This window comes from Sorex fumeus, unplaced genomic scaffold, assembly GCF_029834395.1.
Source record: "Sorex fumeus unplaced genomic scaffold, SorFum_2.1 ptg000033l, whole genome shotgun sequence".
NCBI lineage: Eukaryota > Metazoa > Chordata > Mammalia > Eulipotyphla > Soricidae > Sorex > Sorex fumeus.
The window spans coordinates 19,335,900-19,356,503 of record NW_026606090.1 but is presented as its reverse complement, the minus strand read 5'-3'; the positions used below and the strand labels follow the sequence as shown (position 1 = coordinate 19,356,503).

The 20,604-nt window shown below is 38.5% G+C and overlaps 1 pseudogene; it reads left to right on the top strand.

Annotated features, from left to right (window-relative positions):
• The first annotated feature begins 16,090 nt into the window (after positions 1 to 16,090).
• LOC130026175 (60S ribosomal protein L19-like) lies at positions 16,091 to 16,689 on the top strand (annotated as a pseudogene).
• Positions 16,690 to 20,604: the final 3,915 nt, after the last annotated feature.

Here is a 20,604-nt window from a genome sequence, read left to right as displayed (position 1 = left end):
ATCCTAGTTTTATTATACTGTTTTATTGTTTTCTTGATTTCTGTGTCATTGATTTCTATTCTAATTTTGATTATTTCCTGCTTTCTATTTATTTTCAATTCATTTTTTCTTTTTTCATTTCATAAGCAATGTTACAATCTATATCTCACAATAGTGTTACTAAAGTAATTGTCACAGGATTTACTGAGCTATTTCTTTGTTTTTTTTTTTTTTTAGTCTGTTGCCTATTGCCTCGTATGCAGTGATGATTTAGTGTTCTGCTGGAATTTTAGTACTGAGGAATTAGGAGGTATCCGCAGTACAGAGACTTCTGGATCTATGGTCTGGGTCAATGAGTTGACAGGGCAGCAGCTGTGGGAAGAGGAATTGACTGGGTTTCTGGAAGTACGGGGTGATGGGGAGGGAGGGAGACTGTCCATGCTGATTCCAAGAAGACATCAGAGTTCTCAGTGTGGGCCTAGGGTATACCTAAATTATATGCAGTTTGGTGTCTCTACATAGAATATTAATAAATCAGTGGAGTTGAACCCTTGGCAGGGCAATAGAGGTGGGCTGTGGATGTGGCTGCCAGGGCTTAGCATACCAGAAACTCAGCCTGCCTGCTTCCTGAGGGCACCCCAGGTTGGCAGCCACAAGCACTGGTCCTCCCACTACCAACATACATAAAAAAATCAAAGTGTTCCAAATTGGAAAAGAAGTTAAACTGTTAATATTTGCAGATAACATATAAATATTAAGAACTCCTCAAAACCCACAAAAATAAAGCACTTTTAGAAACAACACCACAACAGAGTAGCTGGCTCACCTCCAGGATGTCTGCTTTTATTATGTATCAAGAATAACAGATCTCACTAGCCTTCTCAGAATTAGTTTGCCAGTTGTGACCTTGGGACTGACCCCTGCCTATGTTGCATGCTGCCAACTCCTCATCTCTTTATGACATGGTAGGCACAAGCACAAAACTGCTCTTTTATGGGTCTTTTGCATTAAGTGTTCTCCAAATCAGGTTGGACTTAATATCTATGTATGCCCATTTTGGCAAACTTCCTTGGTTCTAAACTGACTGCTCCAAACAAGTCTATCGATTATCTAACACCTAGAACCTGAGGAATGGGGGCCTGCCTTGATAGAGCTGAGGTCCTGAGCTTGAGACTGAAACTGTGGATCAAGTGGGCAGAGTCTATGACTTAGACTTCCCCCTTACTGGATGCACCTGAGGCTGGGACCTTGCTGGGTGGTGCTCCTTCTATAGAAGGTGTTTCCAGTCTGTGACATGTCTTACTCTTTGTTGGGCCAAAGCAGTCCTGAGACTGTCCATCTCTTGATATCTGATGCAGAAAAATATTTTTATTGTTTTAAATTTTGGAGCCACACATGCAGGGCTCCTAGCTCTGCACTCCAGGAACATAGCTTGTGTTCTGCAGGAACCATATGGGGTGCCTGGGATGGAACCCAGGTTGGCGGAGAGCAAGGTATGCACCCTGCCAACTGTACTATCTCCGTCCCTGAGAAATGAAATATTTAAAGTGTCTAATATTTCAGCAAGAAGTTTGTCTGATAGGCATGCAGAAAGACTGTGCCAGTTCCGGAGGAAAGCCTACAGATCCTACAACCCTGCAGTGCATGGCTCACCTCAGGACAGGTGGCTCCAAGCCTAGAGTCTGAAGCGGCAGCCTGCTGGCTTGCACTGCCAAGATCCAAGTCTGTTGTCAACTAAGCAATTCCCAGTATAAACTCATGTTCTGCAAGTTGTTCATATTCAGCACCTTCACACTTAGATTTGTGCTTTATGGTCCTGATCTCTTTCAGACTCTGCTTCTCCTCAACCTCCATCCAGGGGACATGCTTCTTAACTGAATTTTCAGAGTTCTGGCTTCCACAGATTTGAGTTGCCCCGAAGTGATGGCCATTTTCTCCCATGAATTCTCTCAGCAAGATCCTTAGTCTGTGTTCGATTTAGTTTGCATGTGGTCTTCATGTTCATGATACAGGAGCTTTCACAAAACTGTTTCTTTTTAGCCAGCTTGACCCTGTCCAACTAAAATTACAAAAAATTAGAAAAAAAATTGCACTCTGGGAACAGAGTAATAGTACAGCAGGTAGGGTGTTTAATTTGCAGGTGGTACATCTGGGTTCAAATCCAGGCAGGAATTGTACCTAGCAATATTAGGGAAAGGTCCCTTCCCATCACTCTCTCCATTGAATTCTATTCCTACCTTTTGTTCTATTGGCAATAATTTGAAGTTTGTTTTAGTTGGTCATTGTCTATTCCCTGCATGTGTTTATTTATACGCCAATTATGAGTGAGATCTTCCAGCAATTATCTTTCTCTTTTAACTTAACATATTCCCCTCCAGTCCCTCTAGGTCTCTATTCTCAAGTCATAGAGAAATATAAGATTTCATTTTTTTCTTAACACTGAGTAGTATCCATTGTGTTTATATACCACATATTTTTTTGACATAGGGATTCAAAATAGTGCTCCAGATGCACAGGGGTTGCTTGTGATTTCCAGCCAACTCTGCTGATGGTTTAACGCAAGACTTTACAAATACAGTGATGCTTCAGCTCTGAGATGCTCATCAAATTAGGGTTGACATTGCCTGAATTACTGTACTATCTCTCCAGCCTCCATAATGCAGTTTCTTTAGCCACTCATGATTTTATGTGTAGGATTCATTTCTATACTTTCCAGTATGTTCTACTGACCCTAGTGCATTTTTTTCTTAAAACTCTGTCTTTATCTTTATTTTTTTTATCTTTAAAGTAAGTCAGGAGGTTTAAGTCTCTCTACTCTTTTGCAAAATTGTGTCATTCTAGTACTCAGGATTTTTTTACAAATTTTAGAATTAACTTACTCATTTCTGAAAAAAGAAGTCTACTGGAATATGGATATTACATGAAATATAATAGGAGAAAATGAAACAACAATATATTGAGTTTTCTAATCCATTAGCACAGTATATTTCTTCAATTGATTTCTCTATTTTTCATCAATATTATGTAATTTTACATTCTCATACCTATTCTTACATTGTTAAATAAAGTAATGTAAATTTAACCATAACTGTCTTATGTTTCAGTGCTGTTGTAAATATTAATGGCATTTAAAATTGTAAATTTCTAATACTTTGCTAATATATAGAAATGCATTTCATTTTTACACTGTCCCTGTACCCTAAAAATATACTGATAAGTTGACTCAAATTATTAATTTCAAAATTTAGTACAGATTGATTTCATAACTTTTCTAGAGAAAATTATGCATTCAGTAAATAGACACTATGATATCTACTTTTTAACTGTACATACCTTTTATTGCTCTATTACATTGGTTATGTCTTCAACTACAAATTGAACTGCAGGATAAGAGAACACCCTCATCTCATTTCTGATCTCAAAACAAAGCATTTAATTTCCTTCTACTGGGTGTGAAATATATTTGTGATTTTTTCATAATATATTTTATAAATTTGAGAGTATACAATTAAAACTGCAAAACTGACTCAAATTTTCTTCTTTAAAATTTTGTTTTTCGTCCTTCATGCCCTACCGAGGTCACCAGTTGCCCCCCGCAAGCGGCTCTCCAGCACAGCCACGGCCCCAGAAGCACAAGGACTTAATGCAGAACCCGGCAGCTTGGAGCAGAAAAGTGAACGGACTATGCGTTAATCCAGGCCATCATGTCTGCCTGGAGGGGAAAGTGTGTTGCTCCCTTCCACCCTCCTCCCTCTGGAAAGAAAGATGGCGGCCACACAGGAGCCTTGTGGACAACAGGTATGAGCCGGGGGTGTGGGGGCGACTAAAACCTCATGGGAAGGGGGTCGTTCCGGTCCATCCTTCATGCCCTACCAAGGTCACCAGTTGCCCCCCGCAAGCGGCTCTCCAGCACGGCCACGGTCCCAGAAGCACAAAGACTTAATGCAGAACCCGGCAGCTTGGAGCAGAAAAGTGAACGGACTATGCGTTAATCCAGGCCATCATGTCTGTCCGGAGGGGAAAGGGTGTTGCCCCATTCGCCCTTTCCTCCCTGGAAAGAAAGATGGCAGCCGCATGGGAGCCTTGTAGACAGCAGGTATGAGCCGGGGGTGTGGGGGTGACTAAAACCTCATGGGAAGGGGGGCGTTTCGGTCCGCCCTTCATGCCCTACCGAGGCCACCAGTTGCCCCCCACGAGCGGCTCTCCAGCACGGCCACGACTCCAGAGCACAGAAACCAATTTCTTAACTACCTGACTTTCAGTAGAAATACTTCCAGGGTCAATAAGTAAAATAGCAGAAATCCAAAACCAACATTTAATTCTTGAACCCAGCTGTAGAAAGCAAATCACTTCACAATGCTTTTTCAGCATGTCTGATTTGGGGGGGTGGGTAAACTCTAAATAATAGTGGTGAATCTTTTAATGAAACAATGAATCTAATCAAAGGAGATAGAGCGTTAACTAGAATTCATCTGCCTCACAGGGTCTGGGAGGGGTGGGGGTGGGGTCTTATTGGGGTTCTTCATGGTAAAAAATAAGTATTGGTAAAGGGAAATGTGTTTGATATTTTCATGACTGAGACCTAAACCTGAAAGCTTTGTAACCTTTTCCACAGTGATTCAATAAATAAATAAATTAAAAATAAATAAATAAATAAATAAAAATTTAAAAAAAATTTTGTTTTTATAATTTATTCACAATAAGTTGTTATATTTAATATTCCAACACCAATTCCCATCTACCTACCACCACATTTTTAATGTTTCCACCTTGACCTCCAAACCTTGCCCCCAAAGTATCATTGTATCACTGTATCACTGTCATCCTGTTGTTCATCAATTTGCTTGAGTGGGCACCAGTAATGTCTCCATTCGTCCTATCCCTGAGATTTTAGCAGCCTCTCTCTCTTTCTCTCTTTCTCTCTCTCTTTCTCTCTTTCTCTCTCTTTCTTTCTTTCTTTCTTTCTTTCTTTCTTTCTTTCTTTCTTTCTTTCTTATTTTTCTGTCACACCCGGCAATGCACAGGGCTTATTCTAGGCTCTGGACTCAGGAATTACTACTGACGGTGCTCAGGGGACCATATCAGATGCTGGAATCGAACCCAGGTCAGCTGCATGCAAAGCAAACACCCTACCCGCTGTGCTATAGCTCTAGCCTTTTAGCAGCCTTCTTTACTTTACTTTACTTTACTTTACTTTACTTTACTTTACTTTACTTTACTCCTTCCCAACAGTGCCGCATTGTACGCTCTTTCAGGGTCAGGAGAATGAGACCCATTATTGTTAACTGTTTTTGGCATATTGAATACGCCACAGGGAGCTTGCCAGGCTCTGCCATGCAAGCAGGATACTCTCAGTAGCTTGCTGGGTTCTCTGAGAGGGAGAACTAGACTATAAGAGGTTGTGCGGCTGCAAATGCAGCCGAGTGCTCCAGAGATCTTTGTTTTAGTCTCTGGATATTGGCCATTGATAGGATTGCATGGCGCCCAGGGCAGTTCGTAGATGTGACTGCCTACATACTGGAAAATGGGGAATCTGGGTGGAGGAGGCCCAGTCCTGATCCGAATAGGCTTGGAAATCTCAGCTCTGGGTCCCAGACAGCTGGGTTCCTCTGCCAGTTCCTTCATGCATGAGGCTCGTCCGAGCAAATGGAGAGTGGCCTTGACAATGGCAGAGTCTCCTGCTCCTGCGCCTTGTTGTCTTCACTGGTGCCCCTCAGAGGGGGGTAGGTTGAGTTTCCCTCCCCACCCCAAGTAGAGCCCCAGCAGCCAAAGACCTCTGAGACCCATCCACAGCCATGCTCAACGCTGTACCCCCAAAGTAGGATCTAAATATTTATTTTGTATTGCTTGTATAATCTGCTAAAACTGATCCAACAATGTTTCTTAGAGGGAAGTGTGTGAAGATTGTTGTCTTTCACCCTGAAGCCAGTAAGCCCATGTCTTGGTATATCAGTGATATAGAGTATGAGATTAGGAATTCTAAAATTTTAAATATGGTGATACAGCTGAGGTTAATTAACTAATTAATTAATTATAACTGGATGGTGACTTTGGGATTTTGAAACATCTCTGTGTAGTATCACTATTGTTCTTTTCTGAGAGCTTTATTTCTGCATCTCAAGAATATGGCCATTAAAGAGCTTAGATGGTGCCAGAGACAGTTCCTGGGTTTGACTGACAGTCTACAAGAGCACAGAGAGATGGGAGAAGATAGCCTATTCCTGACTCCATGTGAGCCTGAAGATTTCAGTCACAAGTCCCATGTATCCGGATTTTTCATCAAATTTTTCTTACCACCACACTAAAAACAATAAACAAAATAAATTTAAATATATATTATTTAGTATAAATATTGACAGTTCACTTAATCACTTAATCACTTAACTTCCCATTAGTCATCAATTTGCTCAAGCGGGCACCAGTAACATCTCCATTTGTCCCTGTCGCATGCTAGTGTAGCCCAATGGCATCTGTTAGCTCTGGGATCATGAAGAGCCTCAAACTGATCGTTCATGATCTTCACGAAGAAGTCTGACCATCTGGTAGGTGGGCGGCCATGTGGTCTTTTGACATCCCGTGGAATCCAGTCAGTAACAGCTCTAGTCCAGTGGTCGTCTTTAAATCTCATTACATGACCAACCCATCTGATTTTTGACACCTTGGCAAATGAGACAGCGTCCCTGATCCTTGATCGTCGATGGATGTCGGAACTCCGGATTCTTTCTCTCATTTGAGTGAAACATGATATTCCAAGCATAGCTCTTTCTATTCTTCTTTGGGAGACCTGAATAGCATTCTCTTCCTGTTTGCGTAGGGCCCAGGTCTCTGAGGCATATGTTAATGCAGGATGAACAGTGGAATCAAAGAGATGTGCCCGGAGCCGGAGGTTCTTCGTCCTCTTAGCTATTTCTTTGACGTTCTTGAAGGCGTTCCAAGCTGCTCTCTTCCTCCTGTGCAGCTCGGGTGCCAGGTCATTTGTCATGTTGACTTCTCGACCTAGGTACACATAGCTGTTGCATTTGGAGATGGTCGTTCCGTTGAGAGCGAATGGGGCATCAGGAATGAGGCTGTTTCTCATAAACATTGTCTTCGAAAGATTCAGCTGTAGTCCTACCTTTCCACACTCACGGTCAAAGTCGGTCAGCATTTGTGCCGCTTGGCTGATATTTGGTGTTATTAAAACAATGTCATCAGCAAAGCGGAGGTGGTGTAATTGCTGACCATCTATCTTTACTCCCATTCCTTCCCATTTCAGTCGTTGCATGATGTTCTCGAGGGTGGCACTGAAGAGTTTCGGTGAAATGGTATCACCCTGCCGAACCCCTCTCCTGACATCAACGATCACTTCTTTGTAGAATGGTGAGATCCTGGTAGTGAATCCCCAGTACAGCTCATGGAGGATCCTGATGTATTGGGCTTGAATTCCCTGATTGGCTAGGGCTTCAATGACCGCTTCCGTCTCAACAGAATCAAAGGCCTTCTTTAAATCAACGAACGTTAAACAGAGCGGCATCTTGAACTCCCGAGAAACCTCAATGAGCTTGGTTATCGTGTGGATATGGTCGATGGTGCTGAATCCTTTGCGAAACCCTGCTTACTTGCATGGTTGTCCTTCATCTAGTGTTCTGCCAATCCTATTTAGGATGACTCGAGTGAACAACTTGTAGATGACAGACAATAGGCAGATCGGGCGATAGTTGCCAATGTCATGGATATCTCCCTTCTTGAACAGTAGTACGGTCCTGCTGGTTTTCCATTGGGACGGAACCTTGCATTCATACAGGTAGTGAGTGAAGAGCCGAGCCAGTGTATTGATGAGTACTGATGGCAGGTTCTTCAGGTGTTCAGGTCTGACCTTGTCTGGGCCGGGTGCTGTTTGTTTCTTTACCGACGAAATGGCGTGTCGGATTTCGGAAGGGAGAACGTTGGGAACGACATATCCATCCTGTGGAATTTGGTATGTCAGCAAGTGGACATGGCTGTCGAAGAGATCTGAGTAGAAGTCATGGATAATCTTCTCCATTGCCGTTCTGGAGGATGTGATGGATCCACCAGGACGTCGGAGGGCAGTCATCTTGGTCTTGTAGTTGGTGAAGGACAGGCGGGTGTTACGAATACTTTTCCCAGCTTCTGCCGCATCTACCAGTACTTCTGCTCTTCTCTCTTGGAGGTCTTCCTTGATCGCATCTCTGCACTGCTTTGCGAGCTTGGACGTTAGTTTGTGGTTGCCTGAGGCATGCGCCAAACCATGCTGGCAAATCAGCTCAGAATATAATCTAATTTAAATTCATTGATGAAATTTTTAGTTTATCCTTCTTCAAACTAAGAACCTGAGAGCTGGTGATTATTTTATACCCATCACACATTTTAATTTGTATTAGTCACATTGTGAGTGTATGAGGCCTACCTGTCTATAGGTATAGGACTCTGCTGTGTATTACTTCATACTATTTTTAAATGTTTTTGTAACTGTTTTGTAGAGGAAATGCTTGATTTCATAAATTCGCTGAAATCTATTATGCATTTTTTTTTGGTGAAAGAATTTCTGGTGGATTTTAAGATTTGATCCTTCAATGTTTTATTCATGTTACCAGTTAAGCCATCTAAGTCTTCAGACTTCTTTGTTATACTGTGTATGAGTTAAATTTATTTGAGAGTTATAGAATATTGCCATTTATCTATTTTTTCTCTAGTGAGTTTGGATAGAAATGCCCAGGTTCTTTACATTTCACTAAAATGTCAGATCTATTGACAAGTGTTTATTCATAACATTCATGTCAGTTCCTTTAACAATTCCCAGAATTCATGTCTTTCCATTCATTTCTGATATTAATAATATATCTCTCTCCTTTTCTTGTAATCTACTATTTTATCAAACCTTTATCTTTTTAAAGTAAAAAATGTTGATATTAACTACTTCTTGTTTTTTCTGTTTTTAATTTTAATGACTTTTAATCTTTTTAACCTGAGTTTCCAGCTGTGTTCACAGTCTTGGTTCAACAACAAATCAGTAAAGCAGGATGTGGCCCCAAACAAAATAAAAACAACTCATGTTTCCTTCAGTTTGCTGATTCTCCTGAAAATATTTATTTTAAAAATTTCCCGTAAGTTTCCAGCCAAGGAGTATCAGTCATTTGCTCTTCTTTCATTATTGTAAATACTGTAATCCAAGAAGCCCCTCTGCCTCAGCAAACTACAGAGTTGATCACCTTCGAGGTGGAAAGTGGATGTTTAAAATGAAAGCCAAATAATATAATTTTAAACATGTCAAATTGTAGGGTTCATATCAATTATAATTATACAAATGTTTATAATGGTGTTACAGAGTTTTATGCAACATGATTTTATAATGGGACATATATTTTTAGAAATTGCAATTTGTATGAGTGGTAATGATAAGTTTTATTTGCCTTTAGTAATAACTTTATGCTTTCTTTGTAAAATTACCATTGTATGATTTGAAATTATACTCCATATTGCACTTAGGTATAAAAGTGCAACATGGAGTTAATAGACTTTTTCTTCTAAGCCAGGGTTCTCTTTTCCAAGTGGGTTTTTCTCTCTCTCTCTCTTTCTCTCTGTTTCTCTCTCTCCCTGATTCTCACCTCTCTCCCTCCCATATATCTGTAAATTGCTGTAAATAAAACATATTTTGCTTTCACGATCATGACAACCATCCTGTTGTTCATCGATTGCCTCGAGCAGGCTCCAGTAACGTCTCCTTCGTCCTAGCCCTGAGATTTTTTAAAAAGTGCAATATTAAAAGCTCTTCCAGGGTTAGGAGAATGAGACCCATCATTGTTATTGGTATTTGGCATATTGGGTACACCACGGGGAGTTTGTCAGACTCTGCCATGTGGGCAGGTTACATTCGGTAGCCTGCCATTTTGTCCAAAGTAAGAATGAGATAATAAGGTGTTGCATGGCCGCAAATGCGGCCACGCACTTCTGGGAGCTGGGTTTTATAGTCTCTGGGTCTTTAATATTTTGCTTTACTAAAAAAAAAAAGTGAAAAACTGAGTTCATAAGCCAGTTGGATGTATGTCTAATACTGCTCTTTACAGATTTAGCTGAGTTACCTCTTCTGTGTGTTAAGCACTTATAGGACAAAATAGGTTAAGTTTTGATAAAGCAAACCAATAGAATAAATATACTTAAATAATCCTTTTTGAGTTTATTTTGCCAGCGATTACTTATGACTCGTTTTTTATTAAATTATAATTCTATAAAATTAAAATTTCAATATGTCTTTATTTTTCGAGCAGTTAAAATGTTATAGCAGGATGTTATGTGAATTTAAATAACTGGAACAAAATTTTTCACTAACAGAAAGAGCAGTGATTTGTTGACAAGATAAGTGTAAATGTCTTTGTCATTTAGAACATATCAGTCTAAAAATGTACCAGACTGCAAATGGAAACAATCAACTAGAGTATACATTAAATTCTTAAATTGTTAATTGATTGGAAAAGAACAGAAAATTCCCTATGGGAACTCTTTCGGTTTCTTAGTATTTGAAATATATACACTGATACAATCATCATATTTATACTTATAGACTCCAACAAAATAATGGATGTCAAAATTGAGATCAAATTATAAAATGCAAAAGTGAGAGTTGCTCTAAGAATGAGACAGAGTTACCCAGTTAAGGAATGACTGTATGTAATGAAAGAGAGTTTCCATGTCATGTGAAAGTTTTGGTTTGTTGGTTTCTTTCAGTTTTTAAGATTATTATTCATCCTGATTTTTAAACTAAAAGAGAGATGGTAAATAATTGTGTTCAGTTTCAAAATATTTGAAGTCCACTATGCTCTTCTTATTTATTTATGGAGATGTAAATTAAAGAGGTATTTTAGAAAGAAAACATAGTCAGCCAGATATGGTCTAGCCTTCCACTTCAGTAAATCTCTTTTTGGAGGTTTTTGTTGACTTCAAGAATTAGATATTTTTATTTTCATAACTTTCTCACCAATAATGGCTAATATATGTTTAATGCTAACATATGCAAACTACTCATTCTCTTGAGGGACTTAAAATTATATCAGTTCAACTGAGAAAACCACAAATAAAAGTCTGACACTTAAAGGGACTTGTTTGTGCAAGGTTATGTAACAGTAAATACAAGACTTAGTATTGAAGCTTACTGTCCGAACAAACCCAGCGTATTCTGCTATCTCCACCAGAAAAGATTTCACAAGCATCACTAAGAAATTATATGTCAACTTTTATACTCACACAGATCCGATGATTGGGATATTTTTAGATTTGTGAGCAGATTTGTGGTGGATTATTTTTCCCAATTTGTACTGAGGTTCCATAATGTTCAGACAGTTTCATGCCTACAATATTCCAAGTGAATATTTAAAATTCTCAGTATTACCCAAGAAATTAGTCTTAAATTATTTTATTGTGCATCACCAATAAAATAAATTTACATCAAAATTATTTAAAAATCTCAGAAAGGGCTTCTTTCTCCTACATCCCTCTCTCTCGTGCCAGAGGGCCTTTCCTTTCATGTTTTTCCATTTTCTTCAATAGATGCTTTGTTTGCTTTCTTTAAAAATAGTCAGACATGGAAATACATCTTTAATTTCCATTGTTTTCCTCTGTATCACATAGCTTTTATTACATATTTAATGAGCTTTTCACGAAATACGTATAGGTAGGCTTTTAGAATCATTTCAGCTCACCAGGAAAACACAGGACTATAGAAATTATTCATAACTAAAACCTAATGCATGATTTATAGATCACGAGATGCCATTACTGTTTTCTAGTATCCAGCTTCACTAGATACTGCACTGATTCTTCCCATAACTTACTGCTTTATATGCACTGTTGCTTCTTACAGATTTATTTATAGGCACATAATATCCTTATAGTCACTTCAGTGGAGTAGAGTTGTATCTATAAAAATAAGTTGTGTTGAATTGCTTCAGTAAATATAAAGCACCTTACAGTAGAGAGAGATTTTGGCTTCATAAATGGACTAAATTAATGACTTAAAAGATTTATTTGGGCATGTATTCTATTCTAAGATATTATGCTCTCTAAATGTTGTATATGATGATCTGAAGAAGCCCAAGATAGGATTATAGTTCTGCAAATAAGATGTGAGATTTAGTTTAAAAATTACTTCATGTTTTTATTTATTTGAGTCTTACTCTCAATGGGCTATTTTGTTTTTTCTGTTCTTTTTAAAAATACCTAATCAAACCTATATAATCAACTAGACAAACAAGAGTTACCTTGGGAGATACAGAAATAAGTTTATTAATTCTGATTTAAAAACAAACTCACAATAGTAAATTACAAAGAAAAGGTACAATTTAGAACTGTAAGTAAATACTGTAAATATACAGTAGCTATATGAGTTAGTGATCAATTTAAGTATCAATAATTTAATTTAAAATTTTCCTTAATATAAAATACATGTTCATTTTAATATTTCATAATAAATAAAAAGGGGGAAAATACCATTAATAAGTGTTTCAATATTTTAATATTGACAATATGTTGAAATAATATTCGAAATATGTTTTGAACATTGTTTAAAATTTGTTACCTCTAGAATACGTTGTATCACATAAGTGTTTAATTTTATATTTCCACTAGATAATTCTGATATTTGCTCGAGCGGGCCCAGTAACGTCTCCATTGGAGACTTTGTTGTTACTGTGTCTGGCATATCGAATACTCTCGGTAGCTTGCCGGGCTCTCCGAGAGGGGCGGAGGAATCGAACTCGGGTCGGCCATATTGGCCGCTTGTAAGGCGAACGCCCTACCCGCTGTGCTATTGCTCCATGTTTTTCTGCCTTGTTGATCAAAGGAAGTAAACAAAAAAAGTTTAGAGAACAACTTTTATATAAGATTACGGTAATATAGTATGTAAGCTTCACTTCAGAGGACTTTGTAATATCTTGGAGAAACACATCCAAACAAAAGGCTATTATAATAGTCCACACAAGTTTTATAATATTTTTTAAATTGATATTTAAAGTTTTGCATAAATATTGGTAAAGAACCAAATTATAATGACCAGTGAATCCTTCTAAGTATGAAAAGAAGTACCTGAAGAGTGGCTAAGGTTGCACAAGGCCAACCAGATTTTAATGGTATCCTGAGCATCAGCAGGAGTGATCCTGTAAACAGTGTAAGCCCAGAGCACAGTTGGTGTGACACTTGGCATGGCTGATGCAGCTCAAAAACTTAAAGAAAAAAATAAATATTAGAACGAATATGGTGACAAATATGTATAACACATTTTACCAACTGTGACAGAGTGTAAATTTTTCCTAAGAAAACCAGCCTTTCCTCAGACACTGTATATTTTCCTAAATTATTGACTTTGGACTTTATCATATATCTTCTTTTAATAGAAGTAATATGTAGCCATCATGAGTTAAGATTTCAAAAGACATTACCTATTTTTGCTTGCCTTTTGTATTCACTGCCATTTGTACATAATAGATACCTTAGGTAAGTCATACTCCTTCAACTTGGATGCAGAAAAAGATTCATGTAAGACATATGAATGCAAGAAAATAAAGCTCAGTTGAGGCATGGTTTACCCCCAAAAAACATTAGTAAGAAATAAATGATTTTTTAAATAAAGCACTGGAGTTTGAGATGTAGCATATTTTAAGTTTGATATGTGCATTATTTAAGAATCTGATAAACACATATGCAAAATTATAATTTATCTTCATAAACAGGAAAATACCACAAGACTTCAACACAAAGAAAGCTTGCCTCTCAGATGTTATCTATCAAACTTAAACAACTAGTAATTCATAGGAACAGAATTGAATCCCATGAGTTTTGTTGCCAAATGTAGACTGTTTGGGTCATAAAACCAATATTTTATATGTAATGAAAATGAAAGTTTTAATATTTTATACTTATTTAGGAAATGCTTCTATCCTTGTTTTGTTAGTTATGGATTCTCCCTAATGAAAGACTGATTTTCTTTATGTTGCCTCATTGCCTGATGTCTTTGCATTTACCACAATATTGAGTCAGCTTTGTTGTATGTTAACTCACTGGAAAATATTTCAAATTCACTGATGTAAACGTGGCAGGAGATCAATCACTATAAATGCGGTTTACAGTTATTCCAAGTGGGAAGAACTAAGAAAACTTTATATCACCTGGAAAAATATTTACTTGCACAAATATTTAACAGTTATACCATTATATTTTTCTCTTAACAAACATCTATGTGCTTATACAAGACAAGTAACTATTGTACCTTGTTACCACAGTTACTTTTCTCTTGCATTCCTGATTTGCTAATAAAATTTTTAACAAAATCCAAGTAACAGGTTTAACAGTAAATGTGTCAAGGGAAAACTACTTTGAGATATTATTTTTATTATTTTTTAACTGTACCAAACTATAGAATTATCTTTAGTAGTGTTCTTAAGTTACTGTCAAATACATTTTCATTTTAGTGTGATTTTTTTCCTTAGTCTTTTCTGTAGAATAATTCCTCTAGGCACAAACTTTCAGACTTTATTCATAGGCATTTAATTCCTCTTTTATTTTTGATAGTTTTTATGCATATATAATTCTTGGGGAGGGGAGCACAACTGGTGGTGCTTAGGGGCTTTAAGTTTATGGGCTATTCTCTGTCCAAGGGTTGTTCCAGGTGGTTCTCAAGAAACCACATAGTGTATCCTGCATGCGAAACATACTTTATGTTGTTTAGCCCACTGAGCTATGTTCATGACACCTGGATATACAATTCTTGACTTAAAACCTTTTTGGGGAAGTAAATAGATTTTATTTGGAGGATTGGTAGGTATGGAGAGTGAGAGAGTAAAGTTAGACATGAAAGCATGAAAGTACACATCTCAAGAGGGGAGATGCGGGCAACATGTGTGCTCAGGAACCACATGTGCTCAGCCACGTGGGCGCAAGCAGCACATGGGCTCAGGCAGCATATGCACGTCCTTCCTTTGTTCAAGGTGGCTTTATAGGGTTTCTCCAACCTGCCTCCACGTGGGACTTCTTCCCAGGTAAATGTCCGTTGCTAAGGAGGTTACCAGGGAGGATGTGAGTGGTGATGGTCTTCTTTGAAATTCCTTTCCTGGCCTTTTGTTCCTGGAGGAGCTTCTTTGGGTCTGTTGCTGGAGCCAGGTGAGGGTCTTATTAAGTTTTAGTTCCTGTTTTCCTATTTTCTGCAGGGCTGGTTTTTGGCGTTACCTGGGGAGGGGGCCTTCCCTGTCTACCTGCCTACATCATATGGAACTTCTAATCCTTCAGGGTCTAACCATTTCAAAGTGATATCCCTCAGTCTAATCCATCTGATCTTTTCTTTCAGATAACTTCAGGAACCCAACCAGTTCATTGCCTGGGGCCCATTATAAACTAAGGTAGTCTGAGATTTCCCCCTTTCACAGCAGGGTCTGCGCCCCTTGTCAGCATGAAGCAGCTTCAGAAGATAGACCACCGACCAATTTCCCCTTAAAGATTTAAGGTGGTGAAATCTCTAGGGGGGATATGATGTAGGCAGGTTGACTTAAAACTTTTAAAAAATCTTTTATCGTTTTGAGTATAAATATGTCACATGTGGTCTTTTTTTCCCCCTGGTCGTGGCGAATTTCATTTCTCTTTATTTGAATTTTAATTTAGCACCATGATTTAAAAACTGTTAATAGCAGGGACTCATGCATAAAACATTCCAGCACCACCCCCTCCATCAGAGGGTGTGCTTCCTCCACCTCTCCAGCTTGCCCAGCTCTCCACCCATCAACCCCCTGACCCAAAATTCCTCCTGAGGATCAGTTCTCAATTTCTATTGCTTTAAAGCCTTTGTTATCTTTATTATAATAAATTTGACATTGATTTTTATCGAGTAGGCAATATTTTTAGTAATGCAGTTCAAATAGATTTTCATTTTAAAATGTGTTAAACTAAACGTGAGGGAAACAAAATGAGTAACCGATTAAAAATTGCAATTTCGGGGCTGGAGACATAGCACAGCAGGTAGGGCGTATGCCTTGTATGCGGCCGACCCGGGTTCGATTCCCAGCATCCCATATGGTCCCCTGAGCACCACCAGGAGTAACTCCTGAGTGCAGAGCCAGGAGTAACCCTTGCGGCCGCAGCCATGCCTATGCTTATGCTTCAGAAGAGGCTCACCTCCAGCATGCTGTGCTGCGACAAGAAGAAGGTCTGGCTGGACCCCAAGGAGACCAATGAAATCTCCAATGCCAACTCGCGTCAGCAGATCTGGAAGCTGATCAAAGATGGGCTGATAATCCGGTAGCCTGTGACTGTTCATTCCCGGGGCTTGGTGCTGGAAAAACACACTGGTGCGCCACAAAGGACAGCATATGGGCATAGGTAAGCACAAAGGTACTGCCAATGCCCAATGCCAGAGAAGATGACCTTGATGAGGAGGATGAGGATTCTTCGTCGGCTACTCAGAAAACACAGGGAATCAACGAAGATTGACCGTCATATGTATCACAGCTTGTACCTCAAAGTGAAGGGGAATGTGCTCAAAAACAAGAGAATCCTCATGGAAAATATCCACAAGCTGAAGGCAAACAAGGCCCACAAGAAGCTCCTGACTGACCAGGCTGAGACCTGCAGGTCTAAGATGCACACAAGCACCGCAAGCACCGTGAGGAACCACTCCAGGCAAAGAAGGAAGACATCATCAAGACTCTGTCCAAGGAGAAAGAGACCAAGCAGTAAACAGTACAAGGAGCAAGACACCTTTACCTGTCTGTACAGAGGGCCTCCATTGCTATTGATCATTGAATTAAACAAGACTTTGTCTGCAAAAAAAAAAAATTTGCAGTTTCATTAATCATAGATTTGAATCTCTAGGTTAAAGGAATATTAAAGCTGATTTCCCCTCTATTTTAGGTAATAGTGGGACTGTTATAGTCCAATATTCAAATTACATTATGATAATCATTAGAATTTAGAATAAAAAATCTAAATTAATAATTTACAAGAAAAGTGTATGTTTTTTATGAGGATTTGATTAATTATGCTTTATAGACTAAATCAGACTTACTTGAAGATAGCCAGAGATTCTACAAGGGCAGAAAATACTCATTATGTTCCTCTCATTATCTGAGAAAACACTAATTTCAATAAAAACTACAGCACTTTTCCAGACAAGTTTTGGAATCCTTCACTAACTCCTTATTTACTCATCAACCTTATTCTGAAGAGTTTATCTCTCCAATAGAGATTGAAATATCTGTGAACATCTGAGATCTTTATACAATCATCAGTCTCACAAACACATATATATCTCACTGGCTATTCCAGAGTTCAGGTTGTGACGTTGAATGTTGGGACGATCTCGTTGATCTGAAGCTCTTTACCTTCCTTGTTGTGACTCCTTATACACAAAGATCAAAGAATAATCCCAAAATAGGACATAATTCAAGAAGAGTTTCTATTAATTCAGTTTCTATTTACTAATTTTATTAATTAGATAAACTTATCATTAAAACATAAGAGAAATATAGAAGCAATGTATATATCATTGAACAACAAAAAACAATTTGAACATTAGATGTTCTTTTTTTTCATCCTTTTAAATTTTATTTTAAGTGTAGAGGTTAGTGTGATTTTTTTTATTTAAAATGCGTCTTCTGACCCTGCTTATATTTCCATTCATCTCTTTGCATATTAGGAGATATTTTTATATTTACATATGTAAATAGAATTGGAAAGGGGAGCAGGTGAGTAGTGGATGTATTAGACTAGGTATTGAATTGTTGATAATTTATTCATCATCAAATAGCTACATTAACATTTTGGAAACTTGTAAAGAATAAAAGCGTTTAACTAAATGAGATTTTGGTGCTCATAGCACTTACAATTGGGAAGCAAAAATGAGATATTATGTGGAAGTTTTAATGAAGATTGAGTAGGAGAGGAATTACACAGAAAATGTATTTTCTTGACGTTCATCTTTTTTTGAGGATAAAGGTAAAGGTAAAGGCCCTCCCGTTGATCGTCGATTTGCTCGAGCGGGCCCAGTAACGTCTCCATTGGAGACTTTGTTGTTACTGTGTCTGGCATATTGAATACTCTCGGTAGCTTGCCAGGCTCTCCGAGAGGGGCGGAGGAATCAAACTCGGGTCAGCCATGTTGGCCGCGTGTAAGGCGAACGCCCTACCCGCTGTGCTATCGCTCCAGGATGTCAAAGGAAAATAGTAACTAAACTCAGTATTGATTTTATTTCCCTGAAATCCTAGAAGAACCTTTTATAGAACAGATTTCTTATCTGTTCTATAAAAGGCATTTTAAAGTTAATCTGAAGAAATTTATCAGCATCACCACCAACAACAACACCACCACCATCATCATCATTAAATAAGGAAGCCAAGCTAGCAAATTAAAGCTTGTCATTAGTAGAGAACTGCTTAAAGCTATGGATTCCCTTATAGTTGAAATGGACTGAAAGAAATTAGAAGCAGCAAACTACTAGGACAAGGACAAATGCTTTACTTTCCCCTGATTGTCTTATTCCCCTCTAAACTAAAAGCCTAAAGATAAGGATAGTGTTCTCCATTTGTACTTATTTTGTTTAGGTCTGTGGATAAGAGGAAGTGTGCCACAACAGATCAGCCAAAACAGAAGTTCATTGTGCTGAACCCCACTGGTCTGCTATACATCCTTCTTTGCCTTCAGTTTTCCTATAGAACATCCTCCTTGTGACCTTGCAAATAAGATGACTGTTCGGTGCTCCAGCTTCCAAACTCCTGGCATGTTGCCAATCAAGTTGTTGTTGTTGTTACTATTATGGTTTAGGCCACATGTTTGCGATAGTGTTAATGCTTATGACTTTGACGTATGCAGTTAGAATACACCACCAAAGCACCCAAGACTCCAAATCAGTAATCCTATGTTACTTCTAGTCCATGTTATTTCTTCCCTGTCACACACCCTTACTTGGTACTCTTAGCCCTGTGATACAGGACCAAGGGTTTGGTATCATTTGATTCTGTATAGTCCTTTTCTTACCTTTTCTATGTACATCTGTGTGAGCTCATCCAGTTTATTACCTTCTCCTCTTACTTATTTTGCTTGATATGCCCTCCTCCAGTTCCATCAAAGCCATAGTGGACTTTATGCTTTCACCTTTTTTCACGATCCCATTGTGTTTATATACCATATCATCTTTGTATATTTGTCTATCGTTGAACATTTTTAGATTATAGAGCAAAAAGTGACATATACAATGATTGCTCAATTATCCCAATGGAGTAGATAGCTAGTACTACTCTAGAGTGATAAGAGAAGTTGATTCAAAATGTTCAATGCATGCCATAGGATATTAGGGATAATTCTCTGGAGAAATCCTACTTAATGAAAAGACTGCAATAACTTACTACCACCATCTGCCTTAATCCTATCATTAATTATAGTAGCACTGTCATCCTGTTGTTCATCGATTTGCTCGAATGGGCACCAGCAACGTCTCCATTGTGAGACTCGTTATTGCTTTTGGCATATTGAATACACCACAGGGAGCTTGCCAGGCTCTGTCATGTGGGTGAGATACTTTCGGTAGCTTGCCGGGCTCTTGGAGAGGGGTGGAGGAATCAAACCCGGGTTGGCCACATGCAAGGCAAACACCCTACCTGCTGTGCTATTGCTCCAGCCCAACATTTTATATTACCAATTACATTTTATTTTATCGTTATTGAATCATTTTTGTTTGTTTTGGGGCTACATCCAGCAGTGCTCAGAGTTTATCCCTGACTCTGTGTTCAGGGACCACTCCTGGTGGTGCTCAGGGAGAGAACCCAAGTCAGCTGCATGCAAGCAAGGCCCTTACCTGCTGTACTACCTCTCTAGCCCTATGTAACAAATTAAGTGGATAGCAAGTTCAAACACATTCTAAGAACTTGCATCAATTTTGGGGGGGTGAGCAAGCCAGGAAATGCTGAGGGGTTACTCCTGGCTGTGCACTCAGGAATTACTCCTGGCAGTGCTCAGGGGACCATATGGGATGCTGGGGATTGAACCTGAGTTGGCCATGTGCAAGGCAAGCACCCTACCTGCTCCAGCCTCTTGCCCTACATCTTTCATTTATGTATCTCTTAAGTAATTACAGCTATATGGAAGCTAATTAAGAAATTGTTTGGGAGCTGATCCATAAAATGGAAACCACAGTATGTGTATAAGAGTGGTAAAATGATAATATAATACTTCTTAGCCTGAACTCTAGAAAATTACAGGCAGTGGACACGGGCTTTTTCACCTGTGACTTTAAGTGATGATTTATTTTATTTTATATTTTGTTTTGGGGTCATACCTGGCAATATTCAGAGCATATTCTTGACTCTGTGCTCAAGGATCACTCCTGGTTGGACTCCAAAGAACATATGCGGTACTGGAATTAGAACCCGGATCAGCCATTTGTAAGACAAGTTTCATACCCTGTACTATCTTTCCAGCCTCCCAATTATTAATTTCAGAGAGCCGGTGGAAAACACATATATAGGAGATCCCTTTTGCTCTATCTTGAAAGAGAAATATAAATTTTCACTGTGTTCTATTTTTATTTTTTTATTTTTAATTTTTTAATTTTTATTTATTTATTTTTTGACACAGCAATACTCAGTTTATTTAGGGTGC